Source organism: Ambystoma mexicanum, chromosome 13 (assembly GCF_040938575.1).
Source record: "Ambystoma mexicanum isolate Mex_15411 chromosome 13, UKY_AmexF1_1, whole genome shotgun sequence".
NCBI lineage: Eukaryota > Metazoa > Chordata > Amphibia > Caudata > Ambystomatidae > Ambystoma > Ambystoma mexicanum.
Window position 1 is genome coordinate 197,215,095 of NC_090938.1, and position 25,825 is coordinate 197,240,919.

At 43.2% G+C, this 25,825-nt stretch overlaps 1 protein-coding gene across 5 annotated transcripts in view; it reads right to left on the bottom strand.

Annotated features, from left to right (window-relative positions):
• NAV1 (neuron navigator 1) overlaps nucleotides 1-25,825 on the bottom strand; it is a 999,939-nt gene that overhangs the window by 900,674 nt on the left and 73,440 nt on the right. The gene's annotated exons all lie outside the window — the stretch shown is intronic.

The window sequence follows — 25,825 nt, forward strand, 5'->3', positions numbered from 1 at the left end:
GTAACACACGCACATATACACTCTCTCACATGTGAATACACATCCCCAAACACACAAGTGCTTACCTTCACAGACAACTCCCTCTCTCTCATTCTCAACGAAACGGCGCAGGCACACATATAGAGTAAGCAAAACAAAATAAAACATCTTTCGTGACATGCCTTTACTGCCTCCTTTCTATGTGTCAGGCACTGTGATTTGCTGGAAGGTGGCCATTTTGTACATGCCTTAGTTGCAGGGAGCTGCCACTGCTGTCAAATAAATTGAAAGAGTCCTAGATGTCCCAGTCTTGACAGAACAGTGTAGTTTGCTGTGGTTGTATTCTGTTTCAAGTGTGTGCCAGATTTCTGTGAACAACTTTAAAGATTTGTATCACTTTTAATGTTGTCTCGTTTATTCCTACAGCGTGGCATTGGGGTATTTGAAGTGTCTTGTCATATGGGTTCTATGTTGTTTCATCAGCCTCTGTTTAAAAGTCTGCATTTTAGCCAATCCAATTTCATCAACCTATTTTTCACCACATTTTTCATCATGGCCGGGTGCCAGTAGAAAACAATCTTTCGCAGTGGTCACCCAAGCGACCTCCACAACACCACCACACCCAGCCGTCAGAGTGAAGTTTTTCAGGACGGCTCTTTTGAGAAATTATAATATATAATTCAGTCGTATAGAGGTGCCGAGATAAAGCAAACATGTCACACAGCTTCAGAGAATCAAACAATGCTTCTGCCTGTTCTGAAACTGTTCTCATGGTGAGGAAAGCCTGTGCCATGGCTGTTTAAGTTGTGCCCGTTCTCTGTGTGACAGAAGACTGTACTGCTTCTGCTTACTGCGTAACTGTGTCTGCAAAAGTCTACACCTCTGTGGTTTAGGCTGTAGTCCTTCCCTGTGTGAGCAAAGAATGTACCATTGTTGCTAAGGCTTTCTCTGTTATCTGATTGCGGGAAGTCTGCACCTCTGCCACTTTGTCTGTACCTGTCTCTGTGTCAGGGAAGCCTGCACTACTGCAGTTTAGGCTGCAACCCCTTGCTGTGCGAGGGAAGCATGCAGCACTGTTTCTTGGACTGTATCTGTAACATGAGTGAGGGAAGTCTGCACCACTGCCCCTTCATCTGTACCTGTGTCTGTGCCAAAGTCACCCTGTGTCCTTTGGCTATAGGGGAATTAATTGAATTATTATTTATCAAAATATACTAAGGGTCTACTTCCACACACCCTCCGATTAATAAAGGGGAATATATGAAATCAAACAGATCCCCCAAACACTTGGTTCATTTGAACAAGTTATTTACATCACAAATCTCGGTTTCTGGTGCTCAAGAAAGGCATCCAGACTGCACGCTCAGTGGAAAAAAGGGGTATGGTCAAACAGCCTCTCCAGGTTCAGTCATCAACCTCCAGCAATCACCCCTCTCTTGGGCTCTCGTGGTCATAGGGCCCAGTCAGCTTTTAGTCTTTCCAAATTGCTGTCTCCCAGGCAAGGTTAATCCACAGTAATTTTTCAGTCATTATACCCAGATGGTTTCAGGCAACTTTTTTTTCCCATTCCCATTGTGCGCTGCATTATATTTATTTCACCCCCACTGATGATTTGCCCCCTGTTTTGATTGGGCAACTATCCTCCTCTCTTCCCCCAAGGGCCAGCCCTCTCTCTGTGGATAGGCTCTTGGAGTTATGAAATTTAAAACATGGGAGGGATGAATCCACCCAATGGGGTTTTATTTTTTTACATGCCAATTTTGCCCTCAAAAAACTCCTACATGGCAACTTTCTATATTTTACACATCAACCTAACAACATATATATTTTACGGTTCCTCCAACCATGCCACTCACAGTGAACTAACTCCCATCTCGGCAGGAGGTTGCATGTGCAAGCAGCATTTATTGCAGTTCATACACAAATAATAAAAGTCAGTATCACCAAATTGTGCATCCAGTTACATGGTTCATTAAGCTAACATCTACCTGAGTTTCAGTTTCACCACATTTCTGGGGAGCCAGGAACACATTTTACATTTTAACATTTGTTCCCAAGGTCAGATTTTTATACGAGTGGGATCAATTCAAAGCTCTGTACGTTAGCATTCCCTTGACATCTGGGTTATCTTTCTATGACTTACGCTTCCTAGGAAAATCAACACAATTTGTTTTTCAATGTAAACGAATGGCAAAATAAATATGCATATTCAGTTTTAATGGCACATTAGGTTTAGTTTCCCCACTCAGCCTGTGTCGTAGGCATCTGCTTTCTTTGCTGACTCAGGCTGGTGTAAATTACTTAACATTCTTGTAGAGTCAAAGGATGGGATAATGGATGCTAAAGTGATCTTGTGTCGCTGTCCAAATAGGTTTCTGGCCTCATGCAACAATCTTGATAGCAGGCCACCCCCCTGTCAGCCCAGAGAGGGACCACAAACATTTTTGAATTTTGGGTATTTTACAGAGTTTAACTCATTAATCGTGACTTTTCTGTTGACCCAACCACACCAATAAATTCCCCTGTCATGATTTAATACAACTTCATCTCTGGCCCTGACACTTCAATGTAAGGGTCTTTCAGGTGGAGAGCCTGGCATATGATGGGGGAAGGTCACTGTTTTTAACTTTCAGGGGAAATGTTTTTGCACTCACACAAACCTTCTGTGCTCCGAATAACAGAAATGCTTGCTTTGCAATCTGTCAAATTTACTCTTCATGTGAGGCCTTTTTAATATTGCACCTCATGCCATCAATCTTCATATTTATATCCTCACGTGTACATTCACTGGTTTCAGGACATGGGGATTTGTTTTTCTGTGTGTGTATGTTGCTCTTAGCTGCAACATTGCCAATGTCCCACTTCACATTATAATATCATAGCTTTAAAAGTGTTAGGCTGGGGAGTTTCATTGGTACGCAGTGCCTTTCCTTCCAAGTCACAAATATATTTATTTTTCCATGCTGTTCTTTGTTGTCAAAAGTGCCTTTTCATTTTTTATACCACAGTGAAAAGTTAGGCTTCTGATTTTAGCTCTTTGTTATTCACTTTGCACTGACTATTTTATGCTCTTTACTTTCAATGTAAAACAGCATTGTATTGTGATTTTCAATCTGCAGAGGGCCCATATTTCCATAGCCTCTCTGCTTTATAAAAGGACACAGGATTTTCATGTTTTGCGATTTGAAAATGAACTTCTTGGCATTTTGTTTGCCAGTCACATCTTGACATTTATCTTGCTACATGGTTTGGGCTTAACTTGGCCTTTCAGTTCATTTGATCCTGCTACCATTAAACCCCACAGGAGTGTGTGTCTGTGTGTATGTGTGTGTGCTTGTGCAGATCTGCACACATGTGTGATTGTGTGTGCCTGTTTCAGAAGAGCTCATCTTGCAGTTTTGATGTCTGTGTTGTGCATGTTCTGAGTGTGGCAGAAGCTTGCACCGTTTCTTCTGATTGTGCAATGCATGTTCTTAGTTAGAATAAAGATTGCATCACTGTATCTGCACCGTGCCTATTCTTAGCATGTAAAGGAAGCTGGCGCTTCTGATTCTGCCTCTGTTGGACCTGCTCTGTGTGAATGACGCTTATATATATGTCGTCTGTATTGTGTGTTTTCTGAACTGTGTTTTGGGGAAGCTGCACAGCTCCTGTCTGTATTATACCTGCTGTGTGTATGGGAGGGGTCCCTACACTGCTGCTACCTCTGAGGTACCTTTGTTTGTGTGTATAAGAGAAGAGAAAACATTTGCTGCCTGTACTTTTTTGTGTGTACACGTTATGAGATGCTTTAGCAGGAGCAGGGAATCAGCTCACGCTGGGCCTGCACTGTTTTTATTTTTTGGTGCAGGAATATTATAACCCTATGAAGTCGACTACACACGCTTTCCATCAAATGCACATGTCTCTGGTACTTAATGTGCATCTGCTGTCCGTGTTGTTGAGCTGAGTTCGATTTGCTTCCTACAGAACTCTAGTAGTGCTACATATATGGCATGACCAGATGAACTGCTGTCACCGGAACATCATATACCTCATTACTGGACTTTCATTTAACAAGCTAATGCATGTTGGGTATTGTAGTATGTGGCATCTTTGTATGGACCATTTAACATGACACCAATAACTTGATATAAAGACAACCCCAAAATTAGAAGACTAGTGTGTCATTGACATAGAGCCTTTTGGTCACATTAGTTAAGGGAGCCTTTGGCATGGTGGTTCATACTCAATCGGTTCTCTGAGTGACTACAGTAAGCAAGTGATATTGCTAATAATACTGCAGTGGTTGTGTAACTTGACCCCAATAACAAAAGGCACTATTATTGCCATATAGAATTAAGGGACTTTTATAAAACATTATGCAAAACGTATCAATACAATAGTTGTCACCAATTATCAACCGCACCATTGAAAAATGTGTCAATAGCCCAATCTAAAATGGCAGATAACGTGATGATGTAATTACGTCATAACACGACGTGACACGTCATCAAGTTATAATAAATATGCAGCCATCTTGTTTCTAACTCGCTCACAGCCGCGGTTACCAGGCCAGCGGGATATTTTCAAACTGTTCCTCTTAGTTTCAAGAGCAACTAGAAATACTCAGGTAAGGACATACTTTTTATGAGGGTGCACAAGCAAGCGCAAGCAGGAGAAATGTTCTTTTTTAAATTTCAACCCGATTATTTCTTTATATAAACAGGCACTAGGAGAAATCCATTTAAGACATTAGAGGGACAGTATCTATACGATAGACAACAATTAAATCCAGAAAAAAGATCTATCGCCACACTGATACTTAATAATCAGAATATTCCAACACCACAATTCCCTCAAGAATCAAATCAGGTGAGTAACACATCACTTATTGTGCCCTTACTTTTATGGCAAAACGTTTATTCACAACTAGTTATCAACTTGTTTTGTCTCTTCCGTTTGTATCTCTATAAAAATAGAGGGTTTTTTCTTTTAAATTTGAAATATGTCCTTTGAAATGTATACATTCAATGTTAAGCAAGCCATCATCTCAATAGGCCAATATTGTTTAGACATGTTGAATTTTGTTTAAAGATTTTCAATGTCTTAATTTTACACTCACCCTCCTGAGGAACCAAAGGATTGTTTTTGGAGAAACACGTGTCAAGGCTTTTTTCTTTGAAATTTGAAAGATTTCCTTTGAGCATTAAATCAAGCTTATACTCAAATCAAATTAAAAACTCATTCTCAATGCAAAGCAAGCCTAAGACTATCATTGAAACACAATACAGAATCCACCATTGATAGGCGCAGAAATCGATAGGTGTCTCCCATCAACGTAGCATATTTTCAGTACACTGGGCAGCCTCAGTGTGAGAGCACCCAATTCCACAGCCCCAAACGCTCATTAAGATTCACAAAAGCTACAATATAGAGCTCGCAAAAGGTTGCCTCCAGGCTGTACAAATCCAAGTTTTTCGGTTGTGTAACTTAAGCAGTCTTGCCCCACTGACACGAGTGCTCTTATTGGTGAGAGTGTCACCTAGTGTGCTGTGTTAAATTAAGTCTGTGAGCACTAACATATGCCCTGTTGGGGACAACAAGGTAAACTGCACTAATACCTGAAAATGTAAAAGGGAAGAATAGTTGTCAACTAAACAAAGGGTCTGTAACCTTTGGCTCTCTAGATGTTTTGGACTACAACTTCTATCCACCATAGCCAGCATACATAATAAAGAGGGGTCACAGAAGCCAAGTCCAAAACATCTGGAGAGCCAGAGGCTGTAGACCCCTGAACTAGACCCAGGTGAGGTTAGTGCAGCCCATCCAGTACAGTTTGTTTTTGATTTGCTTTCTAGGTTCCTGAATTATAAAAAAAAAAAAAAAATACAAATGAGAGTGGCTGACATGGGTACGAATGGGTAATCCTAAATGGGTAATCCGAATCCTCCAAATTGCTCAGATGTGGCAGGCATGGACATTGCGTAACGTCTGTCGGCTTTCAGATATGCATGCCCGAGCTGAAGATATCTAACAGACATTTCATGATCGGTCTTGCAGGCAGAGGCCGGAGTTAGCTGGCGATGTAGCTGCTATGGGTGGATAGGAAAGGGTTACATCAGGGTAGTGGGGGGATCAGAGATGTTTATTTTGGCCTGCGCACCAGCACTGACACACATACTTCCAATGATATTGTGCAGACTAGGCAGTGGATTACATTCAGTGGCTGTAACCAAGTGTGCAACACAGACCACATCTTGTTGTGATTAAGGAGGAGAGGATAGGGGCAAGTTTTTTGTAGTTTGGGTGCAAATCAGGAGTCACAATGAGTGTAACAAGAGCACATAAGTCCAAAAGTCCATTGAATCCAAGATTTTGGATTCAGTTTGACTCACAAGTTCGTTATGGTGGAAGTTCACCCATGCTCAAAGATGTGTCTAGTTGGCAACTATGGGCTCTATTACACCAGGATACCGCCCAATTCTATTAGCGTTACCACAACTCGGTCTGGTGTAATTTGCGTGGGATCCCGATTTGCGGTGGGGAAGTAAATCCCCATTCCCATGGGGGATTCTTGGTGCTATTAGCGCCGGCACAATTAGCGCCATGCAAATAGCACCAAAAATGGGCGGAAAGGGGAGATTTTTACCTGCAGCAAAAAGCTGTAGATACATCTCCCACTTTCTGCCCAACTCGAGATTGGGCGGAGTGGTAAATGTCGCAGTAATAGCCTTACTGCCGCATTTCAGCGCTCTACCCAACTCGCGAAGACCCCCTATTTCTTTTTGTTCTGCTGCTCATATTAACAGCCACACGCAAGTACCCTTTTATCACCGTAAGCCTCTGGGTGTGATCAGTAATGACCCCATAAGCCTCTGGGTGTGATCAGTAATGACTCCATAAGCCTCTGGGTGTGATCAGTAATGACTCCATAAGCCTCTGGGTGTGATCAGTAATGACTCCATGGCACTCAGAAGGGATACTGATGACGAAATGACTTCTTCTTTGCAGGAGTGCATGGGCGAGTAGTGTTGAAAATACCTGCTCATGCCTATACTACTAAACCAGTAAGGATCCCAGTCACAAAGAGGAAACCAGCATGCCTCCTTCACCTCTTTTGGGAACGTGGGCACAGGGCAGGCTTCACTCTTTAGGAGGTGTGTGAGCTGATGCAGGTGTGACAACAAGAATAGCACGGTGGTATCAAAATCAAAGAATACCCAACCAAGGTTCTATAATAAAAGCAACTTAAATAAAATTAAAAATGTACACAACAAATTAAAAAAAATCAAAGTTCCACCCCTGTAAAAGAAACCCTTAGAATGCAGATATTCTGAGAAAAGAGGGTGCTCAGGGTGAAAACTGGCATGCATCATATGAAAAGTGTGCTTGAAAGTGTCCCACAATAGACAATGAGTGGGTCTTAACAGTCATTAGGGCCCTTTAAGATGGACCAGTGGGACAGGACCACTGCAAATATGTGTATTTGTTTGTCTTAGTTGCTCCACAGCATACAGCTGGACATTTTCAAGCTTTTCTGAAGTTATGCCTGTGAGGATACAGGTGAGTCGCACTGTCCCTGTGGCGAGTTAGCGTAGATAGGGCCCTTTGTAGATCAAGTCAGCCCTTGCTATTGGTCAAGTTGGTGCTTCCCAACCGGTTGTGTTGGGGCCCGGCTGGGTCGAAATGTGTTGGCCTTCAAGTTGATAGATACAATGCTCCTGGTGGTTTGAGTGGACGCTCAGGAACCAATGAGTTGATTGCTGCCATAGAAGTGAGCTGGTGGTCGAATCACAGTGGTGATATGCTTCTCTGTGTGAAGTCTTTGTTGAGAGAGCTTGAAGAAGCAGGTAAGTGGCTTGCAGTCCTGAGAGTGCCAAATCCCATCGCAGGTCCTGTAGCGGCTCAAAGTGAGTTGAGTGCAGTTGAGCTGGCTCGAAAAGCTCACAATGTGCTACAGGATTCTGGGATGCTTCTGGGCTCCTGAGTTGATGGTAGAGACAGAACAGAATCTGATCTGCAAGGACAAGACACATTCTTTATTCTGCACTTTCACAACAGGAAGATTGTCCGGCACCTGCATATGCCCATTACCTCCAGTGGGGAGTATTCTGGTTCCAGTGCACAGGCAGCAGAGGTATCTTTGTGCACAGAAGTGTTCCTGTCACCTGAGAGGAGCAGCTTGCTTCGGCAGGGTCTCACATGGTTGTTGCGGAGACACACAAGCCACATGGTTAATACACACCAGCCCTGTCAGGAAGGAGCTACCTCCCCAAGCTGACACTAATATGTCTTAACCAGATATGGTTTCTATTTACAGTTTACGTGCCACCAGCCTGACTGGGGTAAACAATTATTATGTTTGAAACCAGACTGCTGGATATTATAAAACGTTGCCTATGCCTGTTGAAACTTTGTGTTCCAGCAGCTGTCAGGAATGCATATGTGACCTTTGAACCACCCGTCCTACTGCCACTGAAGGGCAGTTTCTGGAGATGTCATGAGATGGTCACATCAAAGGCACATGGAACATTATGAAAGAGTGGCCTGATTTGCATACCTCCCTTTCAGAATCAGAATTACCTGCATCCATTTTTGTTCTAAAAATAAAAATGGTTTAGTCTACCAGACCCTCACCAGATGGCATTCTGCCACAGTTGCATATTAACGAAACAGCTCATGCATCTTAACAAAGCAGACCCATTCTGTGGTGCCATCTACCCCCACATGATGAGTTGTCACACAAACGTACTGACATTCGGCAATTACTTAGAAGGAGTGGATGACCCACCGTCTGATACTCTGTGTGAGTCCTTCGACTGAGTGGATAATATGTAAAACCAGGCTGAGCTTCTCTCCTAGCTGTGAAACACAGGGATGGCAATGAAATTAAGTCTAACATTACTGGTTAAAAGAAGGCCAGTTTCTCTCAAGGTATGGCTCCTCAATAGATTAGGTTAGGTTTGTCTCCTGCTTGGAATACTATTTCTCAGGGGTCTTCCACCTTTGGCTCGCTTAATGTTTTGGACTACAACTCCCATCAGACCAATCCGGCATAGACGACGTGTGGGACCATGGGATTCATTGTTCAAAACTGCAGGAGAGCCGGAGATGGCAGACCTCCACATTTGTTCGTTACTGGGCGTGTATGTGCATCCTCTTACATAAAGAAGTGAGGCTAGCTTGGATGAGAAGGGTACACAGTTTCCCCCAGTCAGTCATCCTCGGGCCGAGGAGGAACCGCAACCTCTGCAGCGGTATAACCAAGAACGGCTGCCATTCATACCCAACAGTGTGCTAAGAGCAGAGGTTGGCAAGGGATTAGAGAATAAGTAGCGTGTGAGATTAAGCAATAGCTAGTACTCTGGGATGAAAGCGACCAGGCCAGTCCAGGGGAATGCACATTTCCTGCATCAACCTGCTGAATGCTTAATTCTTGGCTGATTGGCTGAAGCATAGAAATTCTATTTAATTCATGCTATACACATGTGCAGCCCAATCTAGGTTTGCGCATACCCTGGCTAATTGCACAAATCAAGCAGACACCTACCCTCAGTAGTGGTGGTTCTAATTAACCCTAGTCGTGGGATGCAAACATCTTACTGACTTTTTTGCAGTCCTTCAATCCTAACAAATCTTTGGTGTGCATTAATCCTCGAAAATTCATGGTCTGCACCCTTGTTGAATAATCCTTGACATTCCAAATCAAACATCTTACTTTGTCTTCATAAATTGTGACTAATTTGCGGCAATCAACACGTTTGTCTACTTGTGGCATGAAGCAATCCTGTAGAACCTTTGAGTGCGCCCAGTGGAGTAACTTTGCTAAAAATGTTGGGGGGGACATGACATCTGAAGAAAAGGTGCCCCAGCCAAATGAATGGGGACAAAATGGTGTGCCATGAAAGTTGGGCGGACACAAACACCCCTGTACCCCCAAAAATGACGCCCTTGAGTACGCCTGCCTTGGACATTCCAGGGTACACACTAGTACACGCGCATCTGGGTTAATTATTTGAATGTGCCAATCCCTGCTAATTGGTTGGGTTGGACAAACACTGGTTAATTCATAAAATAAACTAATTATCAAAAATAAATAGAAAATCAAATACTGGGGGGGTGGGAGGGATGGGGTTTTACCTGTGTTTTCTTGCAGAGGATGCGTCGCCCAGCAGGTTGCAATGCTCCCTTTGGCGGCAGCACCAAGACTGATTTGCAATGGGCCTTTTCTTTAATGGTGGAGAGAGACTAAAAAAATGATGGTATGTGATGGCTACACAGATCAATAATAAAGCAATATGCCCCGAGCGTTGGGGGCATTACCGACTCAGGTAATGCCCGGGACCCATAGTTATAGGCCCGAGCGAAGCGAGGACCTTAACGAAGGCACCGGGGCATTACCAGAGTCAGTAATGCCCCACCACGAGGGGCATGTAGCTATTAGTACCCCGGCCTGCAAAAACTGCTAGACCGAGGCATTAAAAGCTGCAGCGTTTCGGGAAAGAAAAGAAAAAAAAAAGAAAAAGAAAATGGCCGTCAGGAAAGGGAAAAAGAAGTCTGTTTTCCCTTTCCATGGCCGCCATCGGGAGTGGACGCGCTGGAAACAGAAACGTTTCCAGAGCGTCTGCTCCCAAAAAAATAATAAGGTAAGTGCGGTTGGGAGGGCAGAAGGGGGGGAGGGGAAAAAAAAAGAAAAAAGAAATGTACCTGGGACCCCGGCGGGGGACGATGGAAGCTTCCAGCCATGTGGAGGCTCGGAGCAGGGATGGCCCTCATGCATCAACTCTTCATTTGTTCGTGTATCCTTAATGATGTAAACCCACATAATAGATAATAGGAATATTTATGTATTTATTTTTTCATTTGTAAAGCGTCTAAACCCTAAGGCACCAATGTTTAAGGTACCTCAGTTGGTTGACGCACCAGCTGCAGAGAGTTATGTGCCAGCAGTGGGTCATAATTTTGTACTCTAGTTGAGTCTAATAATAGGAGTAACATTAAGTTGGCTCAACCCCTCCTGTCTGTGAAGAATGAAGAGAGCAGCAAACCCATTTGCTTTTACCCAGGAGAGTTTTTCCCCGGACCCTCAGCAGACACAAGCAGAACATCAGGGCACGCCTAAAAACCCTACTTATGGGAGAGAGGGGAGCAAAAGTAACGCAATGTGTGTCAGGGGGCTAGTCTCACAACATTGCAAGCATCCCTCACGCCTAAGACCAGTGAGACCCCATTGGTCCATTTACAAAATGGGTGTAAATTGGGGCCGCTTGTCTATAGCCACTATGCCTGCCGGGACAGTAGAAGGAATTGTGCTGGCAAAATCCTTGCAGTCAAGGCCCATGCCTTAAGAAGGCCTTCTCAAGTGAGACTGTGATGTGCAATGTGCAAGCACAGGAGCTTTGGTGTGCACTATCTGAATGCAACTATTTCAAGGACAGAAAATGCACTCTAACAAACTATGCATTATTATTGTGGCATAACGAGCAAATACAGTACTCTATTAAATCATGTATGAGTGAGAGTATTTGTGAAGTGCACTCTTCACAGAGTCACATCTAGCTGGTTCTATGTGTGGCAGCTAAAACAAATTAGACCCTTATCAGTAGGGTGATTTGCTTAAGATCACACAGGTTAGTTAAGTGGCAAGCAGTGTACATGACTAACAACTTCTAGATTTTCCATGTTGGGAGAGAGGACTCCATTTTAAGCTTCAAAGTCATGTGAATGAGCAAGCTGCACCAAATAGAGTGTGTGGTAAGGGTGCGTGCCTGGGTTTCAAATGTATCCTTTTTTAGATTACAGACAAACATGCTCTCTGGTCCACGATTCTACCAGTCTGAAACATCCCAATAGTCTCAAGCTAGAGGAAACTATACTTTAACCCATTGAAAGTGAAGTATGTGTACATCAATTTGATCCAAAACATGCAAAACAAACCCCTCACGCTGTCCTGGGTGAGAGTGAAAATGTTGTGGAAGTTTCCGGTAGCTTAGCACATTTGCATCTATACTCTTGAACAGTACTTCTAGTATTATTTTCACATATACAGTGACAATTAAATTAAAGTACCAGAATGCAATGTGATGACCGCCCAAAATCCGGGACCGGATGAACATCTTACACTTTGCATGTGCTGACTCAAGATGTCTATGCTCGCTCCTTTGCATTACACATGTGTCTTACTATCGCCTGCTCAGGCATTGTTTGATACATTCATGCAGCTGTGCGTTACTCATGGTGTAAATATAAACTGAAGTCTAACAAAAAAAAACTAAACATACAGTAAGTGATGGTCATGAAGTAGAAGTATTTTTAGTTTAAGAAACAAGTTTTACTTTATAACTGAGTCTGTATTTGCAAAGACGGTGAAAAGCTGTGCTAGCAAGACAGGCAGTGTAGTGTGTTCATTTATCTTAATAAAATCAAGGGCAGCAAGCAACAGCGGACCGTGCACAGATGACACTTGGGGTTCATCCTAAGGTACTCGGGGTAATCCAGACGTGGACCCCTTGTTCACTGTGCTTAGAGAGGCTCAGCTCCACCTCACTGATGAGGCCTGACAAGGCTGAAACACGTGTCTGGGGTTGCTGTTGGTACTCTTGTTCGGAGGAGAATTGCCTCGCATTCTGGTGTTGGACTGCCCCAGGGCAGGACAAATACGGATATGCAAATGGATATTTCTCCTCTGTGAAAGGTACAATGAGCTCAAATGTGGTTGTAGGGCCTCCTGAGTTGGAACCTACCCAGAGAACAGAGTATTTGGCCGTGCTCCTTCTCGGTAGAGGAGCTCCCAGGCCTTTTTGTGACGCTTGTACGCAGTCCGCTTGACCAAACAGTGTGCTACAGAAAAAGGGAATTCCACTTAGAAGTGTAAATACATTACACTACTAACTGCATGCTTTCTTTACTGTAGGTGGGAATAAATCAACATCCGGGAACAATTATTAATCATGTAATCAATGGCATTGCCGGCCTATTGGGGTGCAGCCCTTGTCATATCGTCTGTGCCTGTGACGTTGCTCTCATTGTCCATAGGGGGCCTGCAGCTGCCCTAGATTTTTCGATGCAGAGTTAGAAACCTTCAGGGCCCCGTGCAGCACCACTGTGTGTATGTATGCGTACCTAAAATGCTAGTACTGTGTGTGTGTGTACTGGTATCAATACAATTGGACCTAGTGTTTACCTTTCAAGCAAAAATGTCCTCATGCAGCCCGGATGTGTCGGATATATATGCCTAAGGGTGAAATACGAGTTAAGGTACACCTGCAGACTTTGCTTAGCGAGGAAAAAAAAAAACATTGCATTGCTTTAGCTTGCGAGTATGCGAGGAATACTAGCGCAACTCTCTGTGTCACATACACAAACCTCTTCATAAACCAATCTTATTAATTACTTAGTAATTTACTCCTTTAATCATGAAATCGGAACAATATATACACTAGGTGGCATAACCTATATATATATACATATACATATATATATATACATATTATTACACGCCTAGACCCGGAGGCTACACCAGGCTAAAGACTTGTTCAGTGAGCAACAGGAAACTTTCTGTTAACCTGCCCACTGTTGGGGCCAGCAAAAATACTATTCCTAATGTTAGCAGAGAAGTGAGTTTGTTGAAGGAGCTTGAAAACTACAGAGAAAAGAGATTTCTAAGTGGTGGGAGTCGCACTGTATCTGGAGATTGGCAGGATACCTCGTGGTCTGCGTATTATGACCACCCCCTCCTTTGAGGACCAAGATCCACTGATGCTTCAGGAGTGGGGCGAAGCCAGTAAAGGCTGCTCTGGCAGGTTCCTAGCCATTCTTGTAAAATATGCCAAATCAGACCGTGAGACAGCTCTTAAAGAACTGGCCACAATCGAGACTGAGCTCAACAAAATTCCATCCACAGAAGAAGGCAGAGTATTACGCACCAAAATCGATGAAGGCTTAATCTCATACGAGGATGAGATAAAACAACAGAAACATAGAAAGTTCCTTAGGGATAAAATCGATTATGAGATGGGACATGTTTTCACTTTTGCCAAACGTTTTGACTCCCTCCGTAAGACCACTGCCACACAACCAGCCGCTAGACAGTCTAGTGACTTAGTTGCTGCTACATCCGAGTCAGATGTTTCTGCGTCTGAAACAGATGAGTCTACACCCAGACTCAATTTTTTAGACAAGATGCGGCTCTTGTGCCAAGATGGGAAAAATCAAAAAAGAGGCAAGGGTCTGTCGGGGGGAAATTCTCCCGGGATCGGCTGAGCCGTCCGCGGACCTCCGGGCAGGGAGGCCCCAACTCCTCCTGTGTATCCCAAAAAATGAGTATGAGGCACATGCAAGAAGCAAGGTGGTTCTGCTGTTTATTGAACAAACGGCAGGGATGGGTCAAGGAACGTACGCGTCCGTCCTGACTCGCAGGCCCTTTTTACCTTAGTATGACGCGCTACTTGCGTCACCTTGGAAAGTTAGCAAAAAAAACCTATCGCCACTCTGGATTGGTTCCTCGAGTGGTAGGGTTAGTATAGCATACGTATAGAGAGCATTGTTAGTGGTTGAGGGTTAGTCAGGTGGTATAATTGGGTTGTCCCTTCAAATTGATACATGAAAATTGTTACATGAAGATCCCTGGGGATTGGTCAATGTTAATGGCGTCAGTGATAAGAGCCCCATGTTCTGATTGGTCCACGCACGAGCCCCCCAGTCTGGGACCATCGTTGTTCCCAGCTCGCGGTGCACCTGTCATTTGCAACAATGTTTCACTATGGTTATGTGCAGACAACGTGAAGATTTATTGGTATACCTGAAGGCCGACTACTCCCACCGCCGCAGATGTCCATTGGATCACTTAATTGTATCTGCCTATGTCTTGAAATGGGGGGTTTCGGTGCCTCCCTCCTCCTGGGCCTGGCACCCTGTCAGGTTTGGCTTGGTCACGTGAGGTGGGACCGTGGTCGAGGCAGAATTCTGCACAATTAATATTGTATTTTCCACTGTGTGCCTGGTTTTAATTGCAGGTGTGACCTCAGCGTCGGCTTGCGGCATACGAGATTGCAACATTGTGCCCTTGACTGTCAGTCATCGCCGGGCTCATTCTGCAGGGTCAGCAACTGTACTCTTGCTCATTCAATGTTCATGGAAGCTCTTGCTTGCAGCCTACTTGGGCCGGGTGCATAGGCGGGGACGTTTGATACACAGCGCTTTAGGTTATGGTATCATATTGCTTTATCCCCAGTATCGTGTCTTCGTTATGCTTTTCATTATTGCGCATGGGTTTAGGAGAAGCGTGAGCAAGCTTTTAGATGAGTTCATTGTGCGTCTTGCGTTTCTGCATTTTGAGAAGGCTATGTGAAAAATAATAAAGATGCGCGTCTGTGGGTGTGTCCGTCACCTACGTCATAGCACTGAGTATGTTCTTCGTGTGGATTGGTGTGGGAGTGTCCAGTGTGTATGTTGCACAGGTATTCTGGCCGTTGGCTGGGTCGTCATGGCATCTCTAACGATGTGTTGAGTTAGTGCTGGATGATTCAGTCGAGTCCCTCCATGCCGCAGGCGTCGGCAAGGGTATGGCAGGCTGGCAGGCACGCGGGAGGGCACATCCGTATGTTCTTGTACCAGGGTATTTGATCGTCTGGTAGATGGGCAAACTCCTCTCGTGGCGGGTGCCTGGGCCTGATCCTCTAGGCCAAGGGAGAGAGGGGATTGGTGGGAGCCTTTTCTTCCATTCTCCCACTTCAGGTCGCGGCAAAACAAGAGGAAGAGGAAGAGGACAGAAATCCAAGGCAGGAGGATCATCCGCTGAGGCCGACATGGGAAACAGCCCAAAGGGGCACCAACGGGCAGATCAATGCGCTCTGGGATAAAAAATTAACAACTGATACCATGAAGTGTTGCCAAATAATTAATTTATCGTCCCACGTCCTTACAGCATCACAAACATCGCTTCTCTCCTTGCTCTCAATTTTTGCCATACTATGAACTTTGACTATGTACAAACTCATATCGATTTGGAGAAGCTCTTGCGTAAAATTAAACTTAAGAAGTTTTTTGTTGCCAATCCCACACCGGCTAAGCATTCAACACCACGTACGGGGGGCAGTGATCTACTTATTGCTGACATACCTTCACTCATAGATGTAGCTTGCCTCGACGATGATACATTTGATTCCACCAACTTTGATTTACTTGACTTTGATATCAATCCGAACTGGGACATACGGACTAAATTAAAGAACAAATCAAGATTTAATCCACAATTTCCAGTAGGTGGTTGCATTGAGGCATTTTATGATCTCTGTGTCAGCGACCTGAGAAAGTTGCGACAAAGAACTAGTAGCAATAAGCAGAACCTCACTTCTGCTCAACGTCTGGCCATTGGTGAACTCAACAGCTGTCCAGTATTTTTATCAAACCAGCCGACAAAGGATCGAACATTGTGATACAAGACAGAATCAAATATGTCGCTGAAGCTAATCGGCAATTGAATGACCGTCTGTGCTATACCAAACTCTCTGATAATCCTTTTTTGGAAATAAGAGCTGCACTTACTGCCCTTCGTACTAAGTGGGCCAGTGAAGACCTATTAGAGGATGATTTAATCAAATTCCTCATTCCTGCATGCCATACAGTTCCCACTATCTACTTCCTTCCTAAAACGCACAAATCACTTAGACATCCCCCTGGTAGGCCCATTGTCACGTTATGTGGCCCATTATTAGAGCATCTGGCGCAATTCATTGATGAAACTCTTCTACCGTTTGTATCAGTATTGCCATCCTACCTTAGGGATACTAAGGATTTCTTACAACATGTGACTAATACACTTTGGGAAGAAGGTTTGATTGTGGCTACACTTGATGTTGTCTCCTTATATACCTCTATTGAACACACTGTTGGTATTAATGCATGCAAATATTATTTGGACACTAGCTTATTTTTTTAGGATACAGCTCTATGATTTTGGAGATGCTTCTTTTCTGCCTACAAAACAATGTTTTTCTGTTTGAGGGGTCTTTTTTTCGTCACGTTAGGGGGACTGCTATGGGCAGCACATTTGCCCCGTCTTATGCTAATCTCACGATGGGGTGGTGGGAGGCCACTTTTTTATCTGATTTACTCTTGTCTTGTTTTCCGACACAGATCGTTTCTTGGTGGCGGTACATCGATGATGTGTTTATTATTTCGAAGGGTACAGAAATTCATTGGCTATCTTTTGTGAAGACCATTAATACCAACAAGGACAATCTTGCCTTTACTGAATGCCACAGCCACTCTGATATTATTTATCTCGATGTCATCGTTATGTTGGACAGCTCAGGTATTCATACGGCTCTTCATAAAAAAAACCTCCAACACTGGTCTGCCCCTCCATGCCGACAGCATCATCCTCCGGCATGTAAAAAATCAATTGCTTACGGTGAATTAATCAATTTTTGCCGGAACTGCACCAATATTGCTTGGTATCCAGTTTTCTGTCTCCAACAGGAAAAAATGTGTCTGCTTTGACTTGGCTTCCTGCTTCTTCCATGGCCTTTACCAAATGTATGAAATGTAAATCTTGCGCACACGCCATTGTGTTGAAATCTTTTGTACACCCTGTCACCAAAATTGATTTCAAGATAAAATATTCCATCAATTGTGGCACTACTTTTGTGGTGTACATGCTCTCATGTCCCTGTATGAGACGGTACAATGGGAGTACAAAATGTAAACTCACATTACGTATCCTTCAACACCTCAGAGCCATCAAGAACTCGGATCCGGCGTACCCCATGGCCAAACACTTCAAACAGGAACATGGGAATGATTCCAATTTGTTGAAATTCTTTGCAGTGGCACATGTGCCCATACATCCCAGAGGGGGTGACTGCGTCTTGAAACTCAGACAACTGGAGACAAGATTTATTTTGGATTTTGACACTAAGTCTCCAAAGGGACATAATGTAGACGAGGAGTTGTACACCTTTTTGGGGACTTGATTTGTTTTCCCAGTTTGCATCTGATTCCATCTTGTCTTCACTCTTTTCTTCCGTTTCTTTTCTCTTTACTTTGCTTGCTCTTTCACTGATTACGTTTGCATGATTTTTTATTCTGTGCTCATGCATGAATCTCTTTAGCTTTGGATATGATCTTTATTTTTATCTTATCCTTTTAATATTTTTTGTTTTTGCCTACGACCTGGCTGCTTACTATCGCAATCTGTGGGGAATAGTATTTGCCTATGTATATCCATACATTTTGGATCATAGGAGGGATTTAATTCTGACAGTTTTTTTCTCTCTACCTTCCTTCTTTGTTTACTGATGGTCATTACCATATTTACATCATTTAATGCATTCGACTTGGTGTCGTAGCTTTTGACCTTTTGGGCTTTTCTTTATTACATGATTACATGCTTAATTTTGTTGCTATTGTGGCTTCTGTTTTTTTCGACTGTCCTAGGGTTCTTTTTCCCATGCTTGCACTTGCACTTTAGATTGGCCCCGTTACTACGCGGCCTCAGAAGAGATCTTTTTCCTATATTGTTGCCACGTATGCACTTTAAGCATGGTTTGTATTTGCATTATATGCCATATTATCATTCATGCACTTTATGCGTAAATTGCATTGTATTGTATTTGCATCATTTGTCATATTTTTACTCTGCCCTCTTTTCATGATTTAAGTAACGACCATTATGTATACTAGCAGCCATCACTGGCCCTCATGGTGGCATGAAATTGCCGTTATTATTTTATATCATGAGGCATGCACTTTTGGATTGTTTTTTGCTTACAAACCCTGCTAGCATTGAACATGCAGAATCGTGCTTCTCCATATACAGGACCATGTTACATTGTTATGCCTCATGTCTAAGCACGGTTGGGCCTTTGTTTTTGACTCTTGCTTGTTGGTATTAGTATAATTTACTTTTACTGGTGGTGATTTTATCCCCACCCCTGCACTAGCCCTTTAGTCATCTTCCCCCTCTCTGGTTGCAGTAGCTAGTCTACCCTCCTCCTGCTTGCCTTAGATTAGGTTTTAACATCTGTCCAATGTCCATGCATGCCTCATGTTGGTCATTTTATCATTATCTATTCGGTGGTTTTAAATATTTTACATTTTTACCATCTATGAATTTGGCCTCTTTTACTAGCAGTTGTTATTACATCGAGGAAATACATGCCTTGTCATATCACATTTTTTGCTAAACCATGCATTGTATATTTGTCAGCAACTTTGAGTACGATGTATGGCATATTTACACCTCCTCTGCAATTTCACATTGGACGGCTCTGTTTTCCTTTTCTAGCCGTATTGTCATTTATATGTACTGGTACTTGTGCACTATGCACTCAAGTACGTGTTCTTTGCTATTTTTGCTATATTTGGTTCTGGCTTCCATTTGTTATGCATGTGTTTCCACTCCATTCCATCATGGCCACCAGCGTTTTTACTCTACTGCATTGGCCTTTACAGAGTCAATCAACAGAGCAGAAGGACCAGTTTTGGTTTGATACTTATGTCAGTCATCCCTCCCTCCCCCTTACGTGATCAAGTGCTCAGTGTAGCGCGAAACGCGTTGTTTGCAGGTCGTGCACCCGGCGTCCTGCCTCTGTCTGTGTTTTTGTGTTCTGCCTTTGGCGCATTTCACATTTTTTGCGCAACCTTTTTTCTTTTTTAAAACCATTAAAAATGTACATCTGTATTTACTACATGGTGTTTGATTTATCAATTTTTTTGGAGTTTGGCATCCGCCATTGGCACGTGGGAGTGCGGTTCACCCGCTCCTCTTTTTTCTTGATATTTATTTATTTATTTATTACATTTATTATACGCCTAGACCCAGAGGTTTCACAGCGTAGTTACAGACAATGGTTAAATACAATATTCATGTTTCTAGCAGAAATAGGACAGAGAGCACAATCAGGTAATAGTAAAGTTACACACAGTGTATTAACAAGTACACACAGAGCACAATCAGGAAATAGTACAGTTGCACACTGAGTATGTACAAATGGAAGGCAGTGGCGGTCTAACAGTATGGGTTAGGGTCAAAGCTCAGATTAATATTGGTTAAATAGCCAAGTTTTCAGAGATTTTTAAAATTGTGAATATGATGTTTCATTCTTGATGGAGGTGGGCAGGGAGTTCCAGTGCCTGGGAGCGAGGACTTTGAAGCTGCTGACACCCGCTTTCTCTCTTTTGTATCGTGGGATTTCGAGGTGTGAGTTATTATTGGATCTGAGAATATCTGTATATATATATATATATGTCCAAATCAAATATTTAGAAACATTTAGTGACAACACTGAGGGCGGGGGGGGGGGGTTGCCATCAGTTTGTGTGCATATTTTCCCTGAAACAACACTGCCATTCAGGAGTTTGGTACACGCCAAGTGACATTCAGAGTATGAGTTCATTAATTCTGGAATTTCACATAGTGGTGCCCGCTCTAACATTGCGACATTGTAAATTAGATATATAATCATCGAGCAGACAGGATTTGTCATCCACATGAATTTGTATACATCTTAAACATAATCTCTTCTGGGGAGCAATGTCAATTTGAATTCCATCATTAATTACCACATACATACAAAATGACATGTTAAATACACAGACTCACAAGCAATGATACCGTCCAATCACCAGGACAAAACAGCACTGCAACAAATACCAAAAACTGTAATAAAAAAAAACGCAAAATAAAAGTATGGCTTTCTCTTTGCTATTGTTGCTTCTAAAGTCGGTATGAGAACATGCGTGTGCTGACTTGATCTAGTGCGTGTGTGTAGGAGGCTAGAACTGCTTTGCGTGGGCTAGTGTAGCTTCCTGTGTGTAGAAGAGAATATGTAAATTGCCTTGTCTATCGTTCGTGTGTGTGCACACGCTCCTGCGCGCGTGTGTTAAAGGATGCTTTTCCTTCTTCTGTGAGCTAGTTTAGAGTCATGAATGGGTATGAGAATCAGTGCCGGCCCAAAGTCTGCCATCGCCCTGTGCGAGATACTTCGAAGCACACACCTGACCCGCGCCCTACATCGCCCAAACCCGCCCCACCCTCCCATCACAAATGCAGAACCGCAGGAGGCTCAGCTATGTGGCTGATACCTGTTCAGTGATCCTTTAATAAGCACTGGCCATGCCAGACCATCGTTAAGTTTACATGACACTGAGCTGGAGCCTCCAGCTCAGTGTCATGTAAACTGGAAGCAAGACACCCTGTATTTGCTGCGCAGGGGAGGGCGCCCTTGTTCGACCGCACCCCGAGTGCATCTTCAGCTGGTGATGTGCGCGTGTGGTGTGTTCCACTGCCCTAGATCATTCTGTCCTTTATTTGTGGATAAGGAATTCAAATCCCAAGGCTAAGTTATTACAATCTAAATTGAAATAAGCGCATTGAGGCACTTCCCCTCTTCGTGTGTGCCTTTAAACTCCCTCAGACAACTAGGCCCCAGTAATTGTAGAAGGGAGCCCCGGGAAAAGATTGAACAAGTGCAAAGAACACAACTGCAATCCTAAACTCACGGTTTCCACGATTTCTCCTGCAGTCTGTCCAAGGAGCCGTCTTGTGTAATTCAGTCCCCACAGGCAAAAGACGGAGGCCAGCGGGCCTGGGATTCCTGTAGGAGTCTGGGGGCGAACCGTACCCTCCCGCAGGAAGCGGACTCATGCGCAGAGAGGAAACACACGCCGCGGCCCGATTCCCAGAAGTCAGGGGCAGGCCCAGGCTGCAGACCTGGCGATAGAGACCGCGTCGAACTCTCCCATGGAAAGACGCCTTTCAAACACCCAGGACTGGGTTACATGCACTTGCCACATGTTGCACCAGCGCTTACAACGGCGCCCAAGCAAATATTAAGAATATTAAGATGGGATTGTGTCAGGCTTGTTTTATAATAATCCATGTTCAATTGGCACTATCTCCAACTTCTATTCCTGTTCAAATCGGTACAATTAGTTAATTCGATTAATGAATGTCTTGGATAAAGATCATATTCTTGCTTGTTAAGATTGTTAACTCTTTCCATCCTTTATGGTTACCTGTTCGACACAAAGTCTGTAACTTGTTAACACATGTATCATTATCAGTATCTTGAACAATAAAAAAAAAATCATTAAAATAAAAAAAAATGGGATTGTGTATCTAGCGGTCCATGCCAGATTCCTCACACTTCTATGTGCTGTACCAAAAAGATGTGTTTTAATATTAACAAAAGTGATTTCTATTCTTCGATGTGATGAACATTTTATGATGTGTTGGGTGGTATAGCAAGGTGTAAAAACTAGGTGTAAAGTGGTTTACTGTTCTGGCCGATTTTAATTATGGTTTGCAGTCACAGTGGGAGACGAGAGTCGAAATACATTTCCTCTACGTACTTGCCTCACCTCCTGCAAAACCTCTCAGCTTCATACCAGCAAGATATGGGCATACAGTACTGGCATACAACAAATAAATTCCTGTAGAATCCCCTTCAGGGGAGTATCCAGCCTTGCAAGGGTGCGTGTTGGGGAGTTGCGGGGGGTGAGTCACAAAAAGTCCTGCTACTTTCCCCCCAAATGCAGTGCGCACTTTTCCATAAGGTCTCATTCGCGCCCACCCCTATGCCAATCTACTTCTTTGGTGACATTAGTGGTAGGTGGCATTTCAAAACATAACAACAAAAACAAACTGCAGAATCATTACAGATGCAGGAAACACATCTATTAGAGCTCTGCCCAGGTGCTCTGGCGAAACATACATACTAACCTCCTAATATGCATATGGATTGCCCCAACAGAAGTGACTTCACAGAAAAGGACATTGCATCAGTCTTCGATGCTTGGAGGCACCATGGAAGTGACTTTAGAATAAGTTGTCATAACTAAGCCAAGTGGCAAATAATTTTGTGGTTCAAAATAGCTAAATTGCACTATTGTTATATAGGGAGCAACTGTATAGTCAGGCTTGTTTTAAATAACAGCATGATGTATTAACATAATCTCTGAAGTGAATCACAGAGCTGCAGAGTGATTAAATGATCTGCCCAGGATCACACACTTTGATTAAATAGTGAAACCAGGATGTGGACAATTTAAGCAACTGAGCACATCTACACTGGTTTAGTTGATATAGATAGTTATTAAGGTTTCCCTTTGCATTTGATATGCTTGCATAATACTATATTTGTAGCAATGCCTTGGAAGCAAAGCAAAGCACATTACATGATAATAATTAGCGTAACATTATGTACATCATCATAGAAATATGTTGAGCAATAAGAGTATGGCTTTAGTTTTATTCTCCCCATCCTGCATGCAAAGTCACAACAGCATCATGCAGGTTCATGTGAGCCTAACAAATCCCCCTTGGGTAAAGCCATAGTGATTATTTCATAAAGCCTGCATCATTGTGTACCCTTCTCACAGCTGAACGCTCCCTCCCATGCACATTTCTAACGGGACAAAGGTCCCTGGTACTAGTCTCCCCTCCCTGCCATTAGTGCCTGATTGCTCACATCATAATGCTCTGTTGACACAGAGCAACGTGAGAGCCCCTCTGCTGCTGCCCGAAGCTCCTTGAAACATTGTCTGGGCAGTGGGACACCTCTCCCGGTCGGAAAAGGCAAGGTGTCCTTCTGCCAGAGCAATGACCGTGCTGAGCAGGAATTGCTCAGCACACATTGTCTTCCCAGCGGGACACCTTTCCCGTAGGGCACCCTCATTGAGGTGCCGAACGGGATAGGTGTCCCACTGACAAAAGTCCCATTCAGGCTATCCCCAGGCAGCTTGGCCCCCCTGGCTCCCGCTCAGTACGCCACTAATCCCCTTGCATTTGGCACCTACTAAAAGCAGGCAGAACCTGTAGGAATCCATGGCAAACACCAGCTGCAAAGGGTTATTTGCAGGCAGCATTTACATCTTTCGAAGCACATAGAAAGACAAAGGGCAATTTTACTTGTACTCTTTCATTTTCCACTTTGTTATGTGAAAGTGGAACATTCGATTCAGGGGACCCAGCAGCACCTTGCTGCTAACTTTGGTGGTGCCTTGCATGCAATTAGCACTTTGAGCTAAATGTGCGTAATAGTGCTTCATGCCACTACTTGTTTCCTTCAAACCCTGCAATAACATGTGTAAATATGACCCAATTGGATGCTGCTCCAATAATCAACCTCAGAAAGTTGAAGGGCTCAGTCGGCCCTGCAGGGATTCACATTTGCAAAGTGCAGGCTAGTCCCATGTCAGCAACGATGGCTTAATCAGAGAGCTATCCAGATGAACAGTAAGCTTTTACTATGACATATGTTTGCATTTTTTTATCTCCATATTAAAGCAATGCATATATTTTTCCAGCAGGGCAATTTCTGTGCCCATATGTTTGTGTAATACAGGCCCAGGCTTTTCAATATCCACTTTGTGTTATTTTGGTCGTGTTTCTTTTTCCTTGCAAGTCATTCAGCCAATAAGAATTGATTAAGCAGAAACTGGCAACCATATTTGTAGATTGTTTCTGCCAATCAGAGAAACTACCATGCATTCTATTCTGGGGTGCTGAGCAGAGCCCACTGACAATGTTAAATATAAATGTACACGTAGAGGGTATTTATTATGTAGTTCCACACTGACTGGCAACGTGCATACAGGTTCAGGCCGAGACTGCTATGTATAAAACTCTCTGACATCACTGTTGGACACCAATATTCATTACATGCCACATCCCAGGACCTAAGTTTGCGTCCCAGGATTTTGTGGGGTAAAGTAGTCCCAGGATGCGAGAAATGAGGTCTGATATAAGGCCTTGTACATTCAAATCAAAAGGAAAGGAAATGTGCTAAAAATGCAAAATAAAGAGAGATGCAAACTGCCATTCACAAGACACGTAGAAATCTCACTTTGTCAAATTCATGAAGAGCTGTACGGATATTTCCATGAAACAGCAGCCCACAGAACCCTCAATGGGTTGTCAGAATTGTGTTTTCAAGCAGCTGCAGTGGAATGGAGAACTTTCTTTCAGGAACATTAAATAAAATTGTGTAATTTTGCTTTTTCCTTTATACTAATAATATGTTCAGTAAAATGCCTACCAGACTTGCAAGTTTCGGCATGGTGTTCTCATGTACCGGTATCATCCTGAAATTGTGTGCAAATATTTTGAAACATTTTATAAAATGTTTAAATCTTTTAGGCACAAGTTATAGGCTGTTTGTTGCAAGGGGCCTGGATGTTGATTTCTTCAAAATGTGAAACCTAGCTCCCCTCCCTGTTGCCTGGGAGAGAGATATCTGGCTGCTTTGGTGTCAATACTATTCCTTAAAAATACAAGGAATAATATACTCTTAGATGGGAAGGGCAAGGCAAACTAGACAAGATTGGGTCTGTTCTGGCTGCACTGGTGACCTCTGGGTCACAATTCACATAAAAAGTGCATTAGTGGTCATTAGCTCTTAAAGGGCTGAGCTAATTTAAACACAGCTCCCTCTCTTGATGTCATGCTTGAACCGAGCAGAACTGGTACTTAAAGAAGGGTGGGGTCTAGCAAAATGAGTAGGGGGACTGCCCTTTGTTTTAAATCAGAGATGTGCATTCTATTGCATAGAATTGACAAGATACATCGCAAAATAGTCATTCTAGGCTTTTTGGAAAGGTGACAGTTAACCCCTTCTGATCATCCCAAAACAGATTTTGTTGGATTAACACAACTAAAGCTATTCATGAAAATGTAATGTGGCCCTCCTTGTGAATTCCAGAGACATGAAAATTTGATAAAACATGCCAATCATAATTCTTTTGACACATGTAAAATGGCGCACTTTTCACTGATATGATTCCGGAGTAAATGAAGAAAAACGGTATCTCTGCACAGGAATGACATACAGACTTCTGACTAGTCCCATCTGATTTGCGT